Source organism: Aegilops tauschii, chromosome 7 (genome assembly GCF_002575655.3).
Source record: "Aegilops tauschii subsp. strangulata cultivar AL8/78 chromosome 7, Aet v6.0, whole genome shotgun sequence".
In the NCBI taxonomy this organism is placed as follows: domain Eukaryota; kingdom Viridiplantae; phylum Streptophyta; class Magnoliopsida; order Poales; family Poaceae; genus Aegilops; species Aegilops tauschii.
Genome location: NC_053041.3, coordinates 478,767,717 through 478,780,572, shown reverse-complemented (window position 1 = coordinate 478,780,572; position 12,856 = coordinate 478,767,717).

Below are 12,856 nucleotides of genomic sequence, written 5' to 3'. Positions count from 1 at the left end.
TCATGTCTACATAGTTCTCGAACCCGTAGGGTCTGCATGCTTAACGTTCGATGACAATTTTGTATTATATGAGTTATGTGATTTGGTGACCGAATGTTGTTCGAAGTCCCGGATGAGATCACGGACATGACGAGGAGTCTCGAAATGGTCGAGAGGTAAAGATTGATATATAGGACGATGGTATTCGGACACCGGAAGTGTTCCGGAGGGTACCGGGTGAGGGAGTCCTGGACTAAGGGGTCCTCGGGCGTCCGACCTATTAGCCATGGGCCGGACTGATGAGCCGTGAAGATACAAAGACCGAAGACTCTACCCGTGTCCGGATGGGACTCTCCTTGGCGTGGAAGGCAAGCTTGGTGATCAAATATGTAGATTCCTTTCTCTGTAACCGACCTTGTGTAACCCTAGATCCTCCCGGTGTCTATATAAACCGGAGGACATAGTCCAGAGGAGGGAGACTCATTACCATAGTCATACAGGCTAGACTTTTAGGGTTTAGCCATTACGATCTCGTGGTAGATCAACTCTTGTAATACTCATATTCATCAAGATCAATCAAGCAGGAAGTAGGGTATTACCTCCATAGAGAGGGCCCGAACCTGGGTAAACATTGTGTCCCCTGTCTCCTGTTACCATCGACCTTAGACGCACAGTTCGAGACCCCCTACCCGAGATCCGCCGGTTTTGACACCGACATTGGTGCTTTCATTGAGAGTTCCACTGTGTCGTCCTCAGAAGGTTGATGGCTCCTTCAATCATAAACAACGATGTTGTCCAAGGGGAAACCTTCCTCCCTGGACAAATCTTCATGTTCGGCGGCTTCGCACTGCGGGCCAACTCGCTTGGCCATCTGGAGCAGATCGATAGCTACGCCTGGCCATCAGGTCAGATTCGGGAGCTTGAACTACGTCGCGGACATCCACGGAAACTTGATCTTCGATGGATTCTAGACCGCGGCAGTCGCTCCCCGTCGCCACGATGAACATGACTTAAATCTGCCATCGGACTACACTCAGGAAATCGCACCTGTAACCGCTCTGGCCTTAGATCTGGAGCGGATCGCGCCATCCAAGGACGGGAAGTTCAACCCCGCCTCGGAGGCCGCAGACTCTGCGGCGTTAGAGCCGCACACAGACCTAACCTCAGGAGAGGCCTGTGTCATCGGAACCCCGGACTCGTTTCCGACCATAAGTTTCGAGCCATGTGCGTTCGCATATTCGATCGCCGAATTCAGCGCCGCGGACATCTTCCGACACTCACCTTTAGGCGATGTGCTAAACTCGTTAAAGAATCTATCTCTAGCGGAGGACTCTCAGCCGAATTATATCCGGTTTGAGCTGGAGGCGGATGATGGAGAATTTTGTTTCCCACCCACCGCCCACTTCATAGCCACTGTCGAAGACCTAACCGACACGCTCGATTACGACTCCGAAGACATCGATGGTATGGACGACGATGCCGGAGACGAGGAGGCCCAAAACCCGCCGTTCACTGGACGATGGACGGCCACTTCCTCATATGACGTATACATGGTAGATGCGCCAAAAAATAATAGCGGCGATGACAAGGAAAACCCAGCGAAGGAGGACCCTCCTAAGACACAACCAAAGCGCTGGCGTTAGCGGCGGCGCTCTAAATCGCGCCGCAGCAGAGACAGCAACACCGGCACAGGAGACGACAACACTCCGGATGGTGCCGAAGACACAGAAGAACCCGACGAACAAACGGCCGAACAAGACAATCGGGAAGATGGGCAAGTTAGCCCCAATGAACAGGCCATAGACGAAGACTCGGAGGATGGTAGTTATCATCCGCTCTCCGAGGAGGAGGTGAGCCTCGGCAACGAGGATTTTATCATGCCTGAGGAACCCCTCGAGCAGGAGCGCTTTAAGCTTCAGTTAATAGCCACTGCGAGGAGCCTGAAAAAGAAGCAGGGCAGGTTCAAGCTGATCAAGACCTGCTCAATGACAGATGGACCGACATCCTGGAAGCCGAGGAATACGGCCTTAAGCGCCCAGCCAAAAGTTACCCGAAGCGCAAATTGCTACCTCAGTTCGATGACGAGGCAGCAGCACCCGCACCAGCATCACGCAGCGGACCGACCACTGCGTGGTCGGGATAAAACAACAACTCAAGCCGAACACCAGACTGCCCCACCTCGCCGTAAAGGCAGGGATAAGACAGCTCGGGGTTATACATATGACCTTCGCCAAGACCTGGACAGTAGAGCAGGACATACAAGATCGATCTACGGATCGCGAGGATGTGCCCTGACACGCGAGGACGGCTATCTATTCGGACGCGACAAACCTAGTCACGCCCGAGCCGAAAACCGCAAACGGACTCCATCGGAGCTACGTCACGATGCGGCCCGATATAGAGGTGCCGCACACCCTCTTTGCTTCACTGACGAAGTAATGGATCATGAATTCCCAGAAGGGTTCAAACCCGTAAACATCGAATCATACGATGGAACAACTGATCCCGCGGTATGGATCAAGGATTTTATTCTCCACATCCACATGGCCCGCGGGGATGATCTTCACGCCATCAAATACCTCCCACTAAAACTCAAAGGGCCAGCTTGGCACTGGCTAAACAGTCTGCCTGAAAATTCTATTGGCAGCTGGGAGGACTTGGAGGAAGCTTTCCTTGACAACTTCCAAGGTACTTATGCCCGGCCACCAGACGCCGATGACTTAAGTCACATGGTCCAACAGCCTGGAGAGTCAGCCAGGAAATTCTGGACTAGGTTCCTAACTAAAAGGAACTAGATCGTCGACTGTCCGGATGCCGAAGCCCTAGCGGCCTTTAAGCATAGCATCCGTGACGAATGGCTAGCCCGCCACCTCGGCTAGGAAAAGCCAAAATCCATGGCAGCCCTCACGGCACTCATGACCCGCTTCTGTGCGGGAGAGGATAGTTGGCTGGCCCGTAGCAAAAATACAGCAAGTGACACGGGCACCCCCGAGGCCAAAAATAGCAACGGCAAGCTCCGACGCAGCAGACACAAACGCCGAAGTAATGGTGACAACACCGAGGACACGACAGTCAATGCCGGATTCAGTGGTTCCAAGTCCGGTCAGCGGAAGAAGCCATATAAAAGAAACAATCGGGGACCATCCAGCTTGGACCGCATACTCAATCGTCCGTGCCAAATCCATGGCACCCCTGATAAACCAGCCAATCATACCAACAGAGATTGTTGCGTTTTCAAACAGGCCGGCAAATTAAATGCCGAGAACAAAGAAAAGGGATCGCAAAGCGAGGACGATGACGAGGAGCCCCGGCAACCGAACACAGGGGGACAAAAGAAGTCCCCCCAGGTCAAAACGGTGAACATGATATATGCTACACACATCCCCAAGAGGGAGCGCAAGCGCGTGCTCAGGGACGTCTATGCGATAGAGCCAGTCGCCCCAAAATTTAATCCATGGTCGGCATGCCCGATCACTTTTGATCGACGGGACCATCCGACCAGTATTCGTCATGGCGGTTCAGCCGCATTGGTCCTTGACCCAATAATTAACGGATTCCACCTGACGCGAGTCCTTATGGACGGCGGCAGCAGCCTGAACCTGCTCTATCAGGATACAGTGCGCAAAATGGGCATTAACCCATCACGGATCAAGCCCACAAAAACTACCTTCAAAGGAGTCATACCAGGTGTAGAGGCCCGCTGCACGAGCTCAATTACGCTAGAGGTTGTCTTCGGATCTCCGGACAACTTCCAAAGCGAAGAGTTAATCTTCGATATCGTTCCTTTTCGCAGCGGCTATCACGCACTGCTCGGACGAACCGCATTTGCTCGATTCAATGCGGTGCCTCATTATGCTTACCTCAAGCTCAAGATGCCCGGGCCACGCGATGTCATAACAGTCAATGGAAACACGGAACATTCCCTCCGTACCGAGGAACACACCGTGGCCTTAGCAGCAGAAGTACACAGCGGCCTTTTCAAGCAGAACCTCAATTCAGCGGCCAAGCTCCCGGACACTGTCAAGAGGGTCCGGACTATTCTGCAGTGTGACAGCTCGGCTCGTCAAGAGCTCGATTAGCAATTTGGCCTCCGTCCCAGCCCCACTAAAGTGGCGGCATTTGTACCGCGCATACATAACTACGCACTCAAGATACCATGGGCATAGATGGAGGCATAACTAGCTTGTGATCCGCAATACGGCTTGACTGCTCCTGGACACACATACTTTCACTGTTTCTCTTCCCCCTTTTTAGCCCTCTTTTCCACAGACTTTCCCCGATGGCCTGATCACCGGTCCTGTCAAAGGATAAACACACCAAGATGACAAGAAGCGCAAGCGTACAGGGGAATTTCTAGGTGTTTTCTCTAACGACCACTCTACCTGTTTTCAGGACCCACACGCAACTCTCCCTTGGTTGTGGCATGTCAAATTGCACGTTGCTTATCGCACTATTTGTATCAATGCGTTTTGACGTATTAATAAAATTGCAATGAAAACAGTTTGCGGCCCAAATTCTGCGGCCCTAGCTCATTACCTTATCAAGTAGCACCCGTACACTTTGGTACGTTACCATTTGCCAGGGGCTCCATGGCGCCCCACACTACGGTAACAAAGTCCGAACACTTTTTTACAGTACGGTTCGGCACCCCGAATTTAGCATTATATACATTGGCTCCGAATCATGTCTTTGGTCAATAGTTGGGTTGCCCGGCTCCTGTGCTTGATACCTTATGTTCCGCTATATCGGCTAAGGTAGTAAAGGGAGAACTACTGCGATTGTGCCCTGGTTCACCCGATGGAGCACCTCAGTAGAGAAAGCCGAAAACTGACTGTCATGATGCGGCGAGAGCCGGTCAGCTCTTCGGAGGTCTCAAATCGTTGGAGATTTTTTCCGCATTACGCAAGGGATCGGTACTTACCCGATCAGGCGCTTATTGCACTCTAGTTCGGATACTAGGGGTTGTGCCAACATTTTTATTGTCAAACTCCTATGGCTAAGTGAGGGCGTTAAAGCCGCATAGTCCGATTGCCTGGTTCGTTGCTCTAAACAACTCCTTCAAGGACCATATAATTGGATCAAGAGTGTTTAGATTCCATCCCAAACACCCCCGTATTACCTACATGGGGGCTGAAGCCGACGACTGGCCAACTCTCAGATTTAATAAAAACGGCCGCACAGGAGGTAAAAATCTAACACAAAGCATTATATTACATAAACTGTCTTTGTTTCATAATACAGGGCGAGACAAAATATGAAAGTATTCATTCAAAGATCACGTCTTTCGCACACTGCTCCGCAACAATGCTCCTAGCCCTCAGGCGGCCCTCGGTCGCTAGCTTGACGGCGTCCATCTTCGCCCACCACATAGGTGAAGGCCAGGCGCGCACCCTCGATGCAGACCGACCGCTTGACGACGTCCAGCCGAGGACAGGCACTCACCAGCCGCTTCACGAGGCCAAAGTAGCTGCTGGGTATAGCTTCGGCAGGCCACAGCTAGATTATCAAATCCTTCATGGCCAGTTCGGCCACCCTATGCAGCTCGACTAGCTGTTTCAGCTGATTGGTGAAGGGCACTGGATGTTCTGGCGCAAGGTACTGCGACCAGAATAGCTTCTCCGTCGAGCTCCCTTCTTCGGCTCGGAAGAACTCCGCAGCGTCTGACACGCTGCGCAGCAGGTCCGCGAACGCCCCTCGGGAACTCCGAATTCGGGTTAGTAAGAAATACTTCTTCTTCACATACTTGCTTTGCATACTAAACACCTTACCCGCCGCGATCTTCTTGGCCTCCTGGATCTCCTGGAGGGCGCCTTGGGCTTCAACCCGGGCCTCTTCCACATTTTGGCGAGCCTTGGCGAGTTCGGTCTCTCGAACCGAAACATTGCCCTCCAAGGCATCGCACTTTTTCACCGCGTCCTGGAGCTCTTACTGGACCTCGTTGAGCCTGGCCTTGAGCTTTCTGTGGGCAGCTTGCTCCTTGGCAGCTTTCTCCTCGGCCTCGGCCAGGGCCTCTTTAAGGGCCTCGACCTCGGTTGTCGCTCCTACACAAATCATGACATTATAGTCAATACACATCATTTATTCTTTCCGAATATATAACGAGTCATTGCATACCTTGCTGCTCTTCCAGCTGCTTCCTCGCTTGGCCGAGCTCTCCCTCGGCCCGCTCCAGCCTCTGCTTTAGTCCGGAGACTTCGGCAGTGTGTGAGGTTGCGGCCAGCAACGATGCCTGCTCATTCATATGCGACACATTTTAGATAGTTCCCAGTGAAAAATAATTGATCCACTGTCCGGCTTTTCTTTCCGAACACCGGACAGTGTCTCAGGGGCTACTGTCGATATTGGGGCTTTTCTCTTTTTGCGTCGCTTACCTCAAAACCTGTCAGCAGGCTGCTGCAGGCTTCGGTTAGTCCGCTCTTGGTGGACTGAACCCTTTCAATTACCGTTCCCATAAGAACACGGTGCTCATCCACAATGGAAGTGCCTTGCAGCGCTTCCAGGAGATTATCCGGTGCCCCTGGTTGGACAGGGGTCACCGGCGGAATAGGCATACCCCCCTCTTTTGAAGGAAGTTGCACACTGGATTCCAGAGCCGTATTGGTCTCCAAAATCATATTCGGCTAAGGGCCGAACTGAATACGGCCCTCATCACCTGTCCCCATGGGGATTTGCTCCCCCTGGTGTCCGGCAACGGAGGTTTCGCCTTCTGGCGCCTCCTGAACCCCCCTGGCCTGGGAAGGTCCTTCGGGACAGCACCTCGGCGTCGCCCTTGGCCTTGGGAGAATAAGCGACCGGCGGTGAATCACTGGCCATCGCCCTCGAGTCTAGCGAACCCCTTGATGAGGATCGCTGGGAGCTGTCATGGGCCGTACTACAATGGCATAATTAACCATATCAATACAATGAAGAGGGGAGGCCGGATATATGGACATATATGAGTTTTGACACTTACGATGCAGCCAGGGGCTTGGGTCGGGGGCGTCGCTCCGGACTGCTGTCGACATCCCACATGGAGTTATCCATAAGGGAGCCCTTCCCCTTCTTGGACATCTCCGCCTCCAGATTCATGGAGGCCGCCCTCTTCTTCTTTCCCTCATCAGGGGGAGGGTTGTTCTCCTCCTCCTCTTCGTCGTCGTCGTCCCCCGCGGTGGAGGAAAGGGTCTCTTTGTCTTTGGACGTCACGTCCGAAGCACCCTTGCAACGGGGGCCACCTTTGGCCCCCTTGGCCTTCTTCTTGGCCTTCTTTTCCGGCGGCTGATAGGGCGCCGGAACCAGCATCTTCACTAGGAGCGGGATGACTGGCTCTTCGGGCAGCGGAGCCGAACTCTGGATCCGCTCCGTTCTCTCCGTCCACACCTGAAACAATACAGCAAAAGATTAGGCATCCTCCTTGAACAGACAAGTAGAAGGTATGCCTTGAGAAAAGGAGAACTTACCACATTGGCGGGATGGGTGTGATCATGCCCACGGTCCGAATCTATGACCGGCGGCTTCTCGTTGCCCTTGAAGAGCAACTTCCAGGCATCTTCGTGAGTAGTTCCGAAGAGCCCCCCCCAGGGTCTGGTGCTTCTCCGGATCCAATTCCCATAAAGGGAAGCTTCGGCTTTGGCAGGGGAGAATCTGGCAAACTAGCATAACCTGGATCACGTCGACGAGCTTGATGTTCTTGTTCACCATGCTTTGAACGCGCATCTGCAGCGCCGTCAGCTCATCCGACAAAGACCAATTTGGGTCTTTCTCCATCCAGGAGGTCAGCCGCATTGGAGCCCCGGACTTAAATTCGGGAGCGGCGACCCAAGTGGCACCGTGTGGCTCTGTGATATAAAACCACACCTTCTGCCACTCCTTGACAGTCTCCACGAACGTGCCTTGGGGCCATGTGACGTTGGGCATCTTGCTCACCATGGCTCCCCCGCACTCCGCGTGTTGTCCATCCACCACCTTCGGCTTCACATTGAAGATTTTGAGCCATAGTCCGAAGTGGGGCTGGACGCGGAGAAAGGCCTCACACACGACAATAAATGCTGAGATGTTGAGGAAGGAGTTCGGGGCTAGGTCATGGAAATCTAGCCCGTAATAGAACATCAGCCCGCGGACAAAAGGGTGGAGTGGAAACCCTAGCCCGCAGACGAATGAGGGAGGAACACCACCCTCTCGTTGGGATTCGGTGTGGGGACGACTTGTCCCTTGGCCGGAAGACGGTGGGCGATCTCCTTCGCCAGATACCCGGCCTCCCGGAGCTCGGCGACGTCCTTCGCCGGTGACGGAAGAGGCCATCCACTTGCGTTGACCTCCGGATTCGGACATGGTCGAGAGCTTGCTCGGAATGGAAAAGAAGATGGGAACTTGGGCGCTGGAGCTCGAGAATGGAAGGACAGAGAGGAAGAGAAGGCGTGGGTGAAGAAAGGGAACCTTTATCTCCTTATAAAGGCAGTAAATATCTAACGCCTCCCCACTCGCCTTAAAACTCGCCTATTCCCAAGGGTTGTGTAAACGGCACGGTTGGGTTACCCACGCCCGTATTGATGAGAATCAAGCAATAAGGGGACACGATCTCTGCTTCGACAAGACGTGCCAATGGAAACCGCGTCTCGACACGTGGAGCGGCAGACGAAAAACGGTTCGAAATTATGACCGAGCGGACGTGATGTCATGTTGCAAAAAGTTGTCAGCGGATTGGACTCATGGAATATTATATTCTCTGCGGTTGTGTGTGGTGTGTGTGTTACAAGTCCGGACACGATCATTATATTCGAAGACTATCTTGGAGTTTGGAAGGAGGAACCCGCCTTGCAATGCCGAAGATAGATCTATGCGCCAGATACCTTGTCATTGAAGCCAGGTTCAGGGGCTACTGAGGGAGTCCTGGACTAAGGGGTCCTCGGGCGTCCGGCTTGTTAGCCATGAGCCGCACCGATGGGCCGTGAAGATACAAAGACCGAAGACTCTACCCGTGTCCGGATGGGACTCTCCTTGGCGTGGAAGGCAAGCTTGGTGATCAAATATGTAGATTCCTTTCTCTATAACCGACCTTGTGTAACCCTAGATCCTCCCGGTGTCTATATAAACCGGAGGACTTAGTCCGGAGGAGGGAGACTCATTACCATAGTCATACAGGCTAGACTTTTAGGGTTTAGCCATTACGATCTCTTGGTAAATCAACTCTTGTAATACTCATATTCATCAAGATCAATCAAGCAGGAAGTAGGGTATTACCTCCATAGAGAGGGACCAAACCTGGGTAAACATTGTGTTCCTGTCTCCTGTTACCATCGACCTTAGACGCACAGTTCGGGACCCCCTACCCGAGATCAGCCGGTTTTGACACCGACACCGGGTACATATCGGGTCAACGGAAGGGGTTCCGGGCAACCCCGGCAAAAGATATGGGCCTTATGGGCCAAGAGGGGAAACACACCAGCCACAAGGGGCTGGTGCGCCCCCCATATGGGCCGGACTAAGTGGAGAAGGAAAAGGGGAGGAGGAAAGGAAAGAGAGGGAATAGGATTCCCCCTTCCTCCCCCTCTCCCCTCTTTCCTTCCTCCTTCTGTATACAAGGAAGGGGGGAGGCCGAATTGGAGGAGGCTCTGAGGAAGTCCTGGACTAGGGGGTCCTCGGGCGTCCGACCTGTTGTACATGGGTCGGACTGATGGGCTGTGAAGAAACAAAGACCGAAGACTCTACCCGTGTCCGGATAGGACTCTCCTTGGCGTGGAAGGCAAGCTTGGCGGCCAAATACAAAGATTCCTTTCTCTGTAACCGACCTCATGTAACCCTAGATCTCTCCGGTGTCTATATAAACCGGAGGGTTTAGTCCGTAGAGGCAACATATATGCAATTATAGTCAAACATGCTAGACTTCTAGGGTTTTAGCCATTACGATCTCGTGGTAGATCAACTCTTGTAATACTCATATTCATCAAGATCAATCAAGCCGGAACTAGGGTATTACCTCCATAGAGAGAGCCCAAACCTGTGTAAACATTGTGTCCCCTGTCTCCTGCTACCATCAACCTTAGACGCATAGTTCGGGACCCCCTACCCGAGATCCGCCGGTTTTGACACCGACATTGGGGCTTTCATTGAGAGTTCCACTGTGCCGTCCCAAAAGGTTTGATGGCTCCTTCTAACGTCAACAACGATGTTGTCCAAGGGGAAACCTTCCTCCCTGGACAGATCTTCGTGTTTGGTGGCTTCGCACTGCGGGCCAACTCGCTTGGCCATCTGGAGCAGATCGATAGCTACGCCCCTGGCCATCAGGTCAGATTCGGGAGCTTGAACTACGTTGCGGACATTCGTGGAGACTTCATCTTCGACGGATTTGAGACCACGGCAGTCGTCCCCTTCACCACGATGAACATGACTTAAATCTGTCATCGGTCTATGTTCAGGAAATTGCGCCTATAACTACTCCGGCCTTTGATCCGGAGCAGATCGCGACATCCGAGGACGGGAAGCTCAACCCCGCCATGGAAGCCGCAGACTCCGCGGCGTTGGAGCCGCACATAGACCTAAGCTCGGGTGATATCTGTGTCTCTGGAACCTCGGACTCATTTCTGGCCATAAGTTCCGAACCGTGTGTGTTCGCGCATGTCGAGCTGGATCGGTCATCGATCGTTGAATTCAGCGCCGCGGACATCTTCCGACACTCGCCTTTAGGCAACGTGTTAAACTCATTAAAAAATCTATTCTTAGCGGAGGGCTCACAGCCGAACTATGTCCAGTTCGAACTGGAGGCTGATGACGGGGAATTTCGCTTCCCACCCGCCACCCACTACATAGCCACTGTCGAGGACTTGACCGACATGCTCGATTATGGCTCCGAAGGCATCGACGGTATGGACGACGATGCAGATGAGGAGCATGGCCAAAACCCGTCGTTTACTGTGCGCTGGACGGCCACTTCTTCACATGACATATACATGGTGGATACACCTAAAGAAACTAACAACGACGACAAAGAGGATCCAATTACGGATAAACCTCCTGAGACACAGCCCAGACGCCGGCGTCAGCGGCGCCGCTCTAAGTCACGTCGTGCAAAAGACAGCAATACCGACACCAGAGAAAACAATACTCCGGAAGATGCCGAAGACAATGAAGACCCTGTTGGGGCAATCTCTGAACAGGATGAACGGGAAGACGAGCACGTTAGCCCTGATGAACAGGCCATAAACGAAGACTCTAAGGATAGTAATTATCTTCCGCTCTCCGAGGATGAGGAGAGCCTCGGCGACGAGGATTACATCGTGCCTGAGGAACCTCTCGAGCAGGAGCGCTTTAAACGCCGGCTAATAGCCACTGCAAGGAGCCTGAAAAAGAAGCAGCAGCAGCTTCAAGCTGACCAAGATCTGCTCAATGATAGATGGACCGAAGTCCTGGCCGCCGAGGAATACTGCCTTAGTGGCCCAGCCAAAAATTACCCGAAGCGCAAATTGCTACCTCAGTTCGGTGATGAGGCGCCGGAGCCCATACCATCATCACACAATGTGGGTAATCAACCACAACATGGTTAGGACAGAGCGGCAACTCAAGCCGAACACCAGCCCGCCCCACCTCACCGTAAAAGCAGAGATAAAACAGCTCAGGGTTATACATATGACCTTCGACAGGGCCTGGACAGCAGATCAAGACATACTAGATCGATCTACGGATCATGAGGACGTGCCCCGACGCGCGGCGACGACTATCTACTCGGACGCGACAAGCCTAGTCACGTCTGGGCCCAAAACCGCAGACGGACTCCATCGGAGCTACGTCGCAGTGTGTCCCAATATAGAGGCGCCGCACATCCTGTTTGCTTCACAGACAAAGTAATGGAGCACGAATTCCTAGATAGGTTTAAGCCCATGTATATCGAATCATACGACGGAACAACTGATCCCGCGGTATGGATTGAGGATTTCCTCCTCCATATCCACATGCCCCGCGGAGACGACCTTCATGCCATCAAATACCTGCCACTAAAGCTCAAAGGACCAGATCGGTACTGGTTAAATAGTCTGTCGGAAAACTCTATTGGCAGCTGGGAGGACTTGGAAGACGCCTTCCGTGACAACTTCCAAGGAACGTATGTCAGGCCACCGGATGTCGATGACTTGAGTCACATTGTCCAGCAGCCCGGAGAGTCAGCCTGGAAGCTCTGGACTAGGTTCTTAGTTAAAAAGAACCAAATCGTCGACTGTCCGGATGCGGAAGCCCTAGCGGCCTTCAAACACATCGTCCGGGATGAGTGGCTCGCCCGCCACCTCGGTCAAGAAAAACCTAAATCCATGTCAGCCCTTACCGCTCTAATGACCCGCTTTTGCGCGGGAGAAGACAGCTAGCTCGCTCGTAGAAGCAACAGCCCGAGCGATCCGGGCACTTCTGAAGTCCGAGACGGCAATGGCAAGCCACGACGCAGTAAACACAAACGCCGCAATGATAATGAAAGAACGCATGACACATCGATCAACGCTGGATTCAGCGGACCCAAACCCGGTCAATGGAAAAAGCCATTCAAGGCAAACAGAGACGGACCATCCAATTTAGACAAGATATTGGATCGGCCCTGCCAGATTCATGGCCACCCCGATAAATCAGTAATCATACCAACAGAAGTTGTTGGGTCTTCAAGCAGGCCGGCAAGCTCAAGGCCGAACACAAGGGGAGGAGGCCGTCTGATGATAGCGACGACGAAGAGACTCACCAACCAAATACCGGGGGTCAGAAGCAATTTCCCCCCGAAGTAAAAATAGTGAACGTGGTATACGTGACACACAACCCCACAAGAGAGTAGGAGAAGCACTCCCTCTAGCCTAGGGATCATACTACGGCAATCTCAGCCGAAGTACAAGGCGGTCTTATTAAACCGCATACCTTGTCGGCCATTAAGCCA